This window comes from Trichosurus vulpecula, chromosome 1 (genome assembly GCF_011100635.1).
Source record: "Trichosurus vulpecula isolate mTriVul1 chromosome 1, mTriVul1.pri, whole genome shotgun sequence".
NCBI classification, from domain to species: Eukaryota; Metazoa; Chordata; class Mammalia; order Diprotodontia; family Phalangeridae; genus Trichosurus; species Trichosurus vulpecula.
Window position 1 is genome coordinate 134,134,904 of NC_050573.1, and position 7,368 is coordinate 134,142,271.

The window sequence follows — 7,368 nt, forward strand, 5'->3', positions numbered from 1 at the left end:
ATTCCAAAGTCTGAGTATGAATCTGAGAACATTTCACTGCCTGTTCATGTTCCCAGACAACTACTTGACCGTTGAGCCTTTTGTCCGGGTATGACTGCTTGTAGAGTAAAGAGTACTTTGTCCCAAGCGTGGGGAGCTGTGCTGCTGTTTTCAGAGCTATTTCTACACAGCAAGCTCTGCCACACCAGTGCTACTGCTCTCCAAAGAACTGCCAACCCACACAGTGACTCAGATCTTAACCAGGTTCTGCACTCCTGCTCAGATCCACCACTTAATTCCTCCTGCCAGGTGGCCCTGGGGTCCGAAGCAACTGCAGCTGTAGCTCTGTAAGCAGCCTCAAAGCTGCACCACCTCTGCTGCCCCCAGGGCAGTGGCCAACCTGGAACTCCTTTCACTCTGTCCCAGAAGTATTTTCCCACTAATCTGCTTTGTTGTCTTTGGCGTTTGTGGGTTAGAAGTCTGGTAACTGCAGCAGCTCACTGATTCAGGGTGCTACAGCCTGTTCAGCCTGGCTCCTGGTCTGGTTGGTCCAGGTGTGGCCCACATTGGGCCCTGCTCCACTCTGCTCCCAGGTCCATTGATAGACCTTACCCAGCAACCATCCAGGCTGTCCTGGGCTGGAGCCCTGCTTCCCTCTGCTATTTTATGGATTCTGCAGTTCTAGAATTTGTTTAGAGCCATTTTTATAGATGTTTGGATGGACCTGGGGGAGAGCTTTAGGCAAGTCCCTGCTTTCCAGCTGCCATCTTGGCTCTGCCTGTCTCTACTCTTTTTTGTATCAACTTTGTTTTATTCTTTACAACTGCTCATTCATCTTGATTCAGTCATTAGTGCTGCTTCTGTCTGAAGGAGCATCCTTCTGTAAGTCTGGCCAGTAGGCTGACAGAGCACAGTGGAGCACCCGACACAGAGGACCACCGTTTGCGCGTGGCTGAAGACAGTGGTGATTTTGTAGCACCCTGGGCACTTCACGTCCATGAAATATGAGTTGGGACTCTGCACCAGGTGCTTCTTCTTGTGTTTCCACTTCTCCTCCTCGGGAGAGGGATGCAGGAGGTCTTTCGCGAGAGGCATGTTGGCGCAGGGAGATCTTCACCACCGGACTGTCTCTACTCTTAATAGGAAAAGGGAGAATAGAAAGAAAGGGACTAGGTAGTGGCAGGATTTGGGAGCGGCTGGATTGGGAGAAAAATATGGGAAAAGGTAGGAAAGAAAGATGGCTTCTGCTCCAGGAGAAAGTATTTATTACTGGCCTGTGAGGAGTAGGGAATTATAGTTGCTAGCCAGTAGTGCCAGTTGGTTGGAATCTGCAGTTTAACCAATGTCCTATCCCACAAAACCCCTCCCTCCAACCCTTGGATGCTGATCATAGACAACCAGGATCACGAAGGCCAACTTCACAGAACAACTCCCCTTCATACTTACAGTAAAATAGAGGAGGCCTCATCAAAGTGGCAGAAAGAGGGATGGAGAATGGGCCTGTCCCATGCCCAACTGACTTTTATCCATGCTGCTTCCACCCTGTATAGCCTGGTTAAGGCCACATTTGAACTTTCTTCTCCTTGACTTCAACTTCACCCTTCTGTCCTTCATATCATGCTGTTTCTCAGGAGCCAAAGGGTAGAAGTTATAAGAAAGCAGATTTTAATTCAGAAAAAATAAGAACTTAAAAATTCAGAGCTGTTCAAAAATGGAATAAGCTGCTTTGTAAGGCACTGAGTTCTCCCTTTACACAAGAAATTCAAGCAGAGATAGGAACTTGTCAGGAATGTTCGGGAGGAGGTTCATACTTACCTCAGGCAAAAAAAAAAATTAGGCCTCCATAACTAAACCTGAAAAGCCCTGGAACATGGGTTACAGTGGATAGAGTGTTGGATTTAGAAGCAGCAAGATATGAATACAAATCTTGCCTTAGATTCTTGGTAGCAGCATGACTCTGAGCAGGTTACTTAGCCTCTTGGCTTCTATTTCCTCCTCTGCAAAACTTAAATAATAGTAATACCTAACTCTCAATGTTATTGGGAGGATCAAACGAGATGATATATGTAAAGCAATTAATAAACCTTAATGTGCTATATAAATACTAGCTGATATTATTATTATGTTTCTACGGACTAGACCAAATGAGTACAATCTTTATAAATTTATTGCTAGAGGAAAACTATGGAGAATTGGTTTTTTTTCTTTTTTTGTGTTTATAGAGGATTGTTACCACAAAGCATATGTTTATTTACAAAGGTTAAATTATATGCTTAATTTAGACAAGTAAAGCTAAAAAGAGCATTATTCATGAATATTATTCACTGAAAACAGTTGTCTGAAATGCATATAAAAATTTCTCCATGGACAACCAGAAATCATCATAATAAGTCAAACTATACTGTCTTTATATAATAAAATTCTAAGGTAAACCCATTCATATAACCTAACCTTGGGCTCATTCCAACATAACAAAATACTATTTTTTAAAATCTTGAGAAACAACATGGGCTTAAGAAAGGACATAGCATTTTGGGAATCTAATGGACCTCAAAAACTATACATGAACAAGAATCCTCTCTACCACATCTCTAACCTCTGCTTAAAGACCTTCAGTGAGTATGAGCCCACTACCTCCTTGAGGAAACTCATTCCATTGTGGAATAGCTTTTTAGATTGTGAACTCCTTGAGGGAAGAGACTTTTCTTTTTTACCTTTCTTTGTATCCCCTTAGGTTTAACACCATTCTTGGAACAGAGTAGACAATTAATAAATGCTTGTTGACTTGATTGGACCATATTTAGGAAATTTTTCATTATATCAAGCCTAAATCTACCTCACCACAACATCCAGCTATTGTCCCTACTTCTTCCCTGTGGTAACTAGCAGAACAACCTCAATGCCTCTCATTGTTCCCACTAAGCCTTCTAAACTCCAGACTAAATATATTCAATGCCCTCAATTGATTCTCATAAAATGGTTTTCCATGCCTTTCAATTATACTGGTTGTCCTCCTCTGAGCATGATCCAGGTTGTCTATATCTGTCCTACAGAGTGGTGCTCTCATCTAAATATGATAGTGCAGTTACAAGCTTAACTAAGGCAAACCACAGCACATCTATCACTTCTCACATCCTAGGCACTATGCCCAATTTAATGCATCCTAGTAACATTAAGGCATTAGCTTTTATGGTTGCTGTGAGAGAAGTAATGACAAAACACCTGATAAAATACAATAAGGGAAGATATATATCAAACCATTCTGAGTGGCCATTTTTTATTTTTTTTACTTTTCTTATTGAAGACAAGGACAGATCTATATGAATTCCAAGAATGGCCATCTATAAGTTGTTAAGTACTGAGACTCTAGAAGTTTGAGGGGGAGATTCAGAAGAGGTCATAGGACCAGACCTGTACCACCACCCTTGCCAATAAGTCTTATTGGCATAAAAAAATCTCAGAAATTACTTCTACCAATGCAGATCGACAATGTTTCTGTAATTTATGCTCTTAAAGGGTGGTATGCGGGAAACAAGAAATTTTAACCAGACAGAAAAATCCAGTTTGTAGTAGAGGCAAGGCTTGAACACAAGTTTTCTTGATTCTATGACAGTCTGTCTGTATCTACAACGATCTCAAAATAGGATTTTAAATGCTAATATTTGTGTTGATAAGTTGGTGAGGTTTGAATGTATATAACAAATTGTATCCTGTTTTGAGGAATTCCAAGAAATTATCTTGTTTTGTGAGACCAGAATTTGGTTACCTCTAATATTGTTTGAAACAAATGGATGAGTGGATGTAATTTAGATATCGTTGCTTCTATGAAGGCATTTAAAGCAATGTCATTTGATGTAACAAGATTTAAATTTTATCTAATTTTCCCTAAGCAATGAATTTGCTCCTTAAGAGCATATCAGAAATCCTAAGGCCAATTTTATACATTTTGAGAAATGACTTTGAAAAGCATGAGCTATTCTTGAAAATTAGTGCCTTTTCTATCAGAAATACTGATAAGAAATAAGTTTAGCTAAATGGAGCCAAGAAGGTACAATATTGCTTTTAAAAAAAATTTAGGAGGGAAAAAAACAGTTTTTCATCTACCAAAATCTGCTGAACATGCTGGACAGCATTTAAAATATCTCTGTCTCCTTATAACATTCAAATAAATGTGGCACCCAATATGTGAAAAGAACAAAAAGAAGAAATAGAATAAGAAATAAGGAAAATAAATTGAGGAAGAATGACAAGCTCATTAAAATGTACAGAAGGATTTTCCATCTCCCTAGAGGAAGCTGTTATCATGAAATAATCACAGTGATGAACATGGAAAACAGCAGACTGTGGAAGGCACCTCATGTGGCCCCCAAGTAGTTGGAGATTATATCCTAGAAACCTGACCCTGTTAATGCATTGCTGCTTTGTTGCTTAATGGAGTTCACAGAAAATTCACATCTCTCAAATGAGTTTCCTCCCCTATTAAATGTTCAGACTGGCAGTCTTTGACAGGGTATGCACAGGGCCATTTCTCCTAATCAAGAGGGCTGCTGAACCCCTGGGGGGAGAAGCTGTAAGCATTCAAGCAAATCCACAACCACTGAGATATATTTATTCTCTTCCTCATTTTTGTCATTTAGTCAGGAAGGCTGGATGGTGGAAACTGGGAGAATCTGGTAGCAAAAAGAGATAAGAAGCAAGGCCGATTCATTTTTCTCAATAATTATTCCATTTGGATCACTGAGGGCAAGAGAAAAACTGGATTGTTACCTAGGGAGTCCTTCAATTAGAAATCTAGGCAGTATGTGAGCTCTTAAATAACATATCTTCTCAGTATTCAATTCTGTCATTTTGGTTCAAGTGGTTTTAATATGTATCATTCATTCTGAGGAAATATATACATAAGACAAGAGTCTGGAATGACCAAACAAATGATTTAGAGCTAATAAGGGTCTCAGAGGCCATCTAGTCCAAATACCTTTCTTTACAAATGAGGAAACTGAAACCTAGAGAGCTTAAATGACTGACCCAAAGTAATACAGGTAGCAAGTGGCAGAAATGGAATTCAAATCCTCCTGGTCCTCTGACTTCACAAATAGGAATCTTTCCACTGTACATAGCTATCTCAATATGCCTATTCAAATTGGGATACTACTAACCCATTTTTCAGATAAGAAAACTAAGAACAAGAAAGGTTAAATGATTTGCCCAAGGTACTACAGTAAATGGTTATGTCAAGACTTGAACCTATATCCCCTAACTGCAAAAGCAGAGCTTTCTCTGCTACACCGTACTTCTACTGTATTATTTGGCTCAAAACATGCCTTTCCTGTATATTTCTGCACTCCACAACAAGCAGGAAATCAATGGGCAGGGGAAGGAGAATGAGTTCAATTCTGGGCTCAGACACTTATTTATTTGATCACAAGATCATAGATCATCAGACACTCAGCTGTCTGATCCTGGGCAAGTTACTTAATCTCTGTTTTCCTCAGTTTCCTTATTTGCAAAATGAAAGTAATGATAGCACCTATCAGCCAATGATCAAATGAGATATGGCAAAGAACTTTGTGGACCTTAAAGTACTAAGTTGTAAATGCTAACCATTTGTTATTATTATCATGCAAAACAAAATATTATGTGAAAGAAAAGAGTTATTTGCACTGAGTGCCATTTGAGTTGAGCTTTAAAAGGCAGGACTTTATTTGATCATAGGATCGCAGATCCAGAACTGAAAAGTACTTCATAGGCAGCCTAGCCCAGTCCCCCTGTTTAAGATATGAAGAGCTTACTGAAGCTGGAAGAGGTTAAATAACCTGTCCATGGTCACACAAGTAATAAGCATCAACATCAGGATTTGAAAGCAAGTCCTCTGATTAAAGCATGGGTTGATTAAAGCCTGGGTTCTTAAAGTAGTGTCCATTCTTTGAAAAAAAAATTTTCATAACTATACTTCAATATAATTTGTTTCCTCTGTAATCCTTTATGTTTTCTTTTATGCATTTAAAGATTCTTCTGAGGTGTCCATAGGCTTCGCTCAGCTCACAAAGGGGTCCATGACAGAAAAATAGGTTAAAGATCTCTACTCTAGTAAAAAAAAAACTTTGTAAACCTTAAAGGGCTACATGAGTGTAAATTATTAATCCTACTATGAAATGGTTTATTATGAGGAGGTAATTTGGATCTTAAAATGTAGCACTCACCCTACAACGTACTGGTTTATTTCTAACCAGAATGTGACAGAATTCTTCCTTTTGTGTAGATCTAGCTTGGGTCTTAAATGCTTGACAAAAAAATTGAAAATATCTTAAATTTATATAAAATTGTAGTGGGGCTTTTTAAATAAAGACAAATTTTATTTCCAGGCATTTCTTGGAAACTTGAGGACAGCTCACCTTTTATCCTTAGGGTTAGTCACCCAACCAAATCTCCCTTGACACTTTCAAACTTGGAAGTTCCAAAATACCAGAGTCAAAAAATATTTTTTTACTGTACTTTTCCCCAGCGGCCTGAAAAAAAAGAAGCTTGTTCTTCAACAAACACAAAAATATGTGATTTATCACACATTTCTGTTTGTTAAAAATAGGCCTGCTTCCTTCCTCTTTTGCTGCAGAGAGAGTGTACACAGATGAGTTTGGCAGAATAAGGTCAGTGATGCTGGAGGGAGTAGCAAATGTCAGAAAACATTTATATCAAAGCCACATGCCTATAGATCATTCCTGCTGCTTTTCTGACCAGCTTAGGCCAGGCAGGTTCATCCCAAGCTACCTGAAGAATCTTGGCATGAGCTGCAAATGGTCCCTAGTGTCTAAAATCCTTTCATCTCCTTTCATTATACTAATCCAATATCTGACAATTATAAACTATTGTCCCATTTTTCATGCTTGGATGTTCACACTTAAAGACAGTAATTACTCAAAAGAGCGAGTTGCAGAAACCTGTTTCTCAGCCCATTTGGATGACAGGACACCCCATTGACTCTGAGGCAGCCATCAGACAAAGCTTTTTATACTTCATGTTGAACAAATTATCTTTCTTAAGTGGCAGATTGAGGACTCTCCCTGTCAAACGTTACCGCTCTAAAGCTCTATTTTCATTTCATTTCACAGAACATCTTGAATGTCACAAGGGAGGTTGTGTGCCTTACAAATCAGAAAACAGATAAATCCAAAAGGAAATAAATGGCTACTAAGTGCACATAGTCCAGTTCAATATCAGGGCAGTATCATTTTTTTCCAAAACTCCTTGATATGCCCTCTGAAGCACTGAACAATATTTTGGCCTTCATGCCTGGGAAGCATGGATGGGAGAGGAGCTTTCTCTTTGGCATACAAGGTAATCAGGGTCAATATTTCAAGGGACACTCAGTCATATCCACCTCAGGCTAACTAT

General features: G+C 39.1%; 1 pseudogene; it reads right to left on the reverse strand.

Moving 5' to 3' along the window:
* Positions 1-827: 827 nt before the first annotated feature.
* On the reverse strand, positions 828-1,074 carry LOC118830130 (annotated as a pseudogene).
* Positions 1,075-7,368: the final 6,294 nt, after the last annotated feature.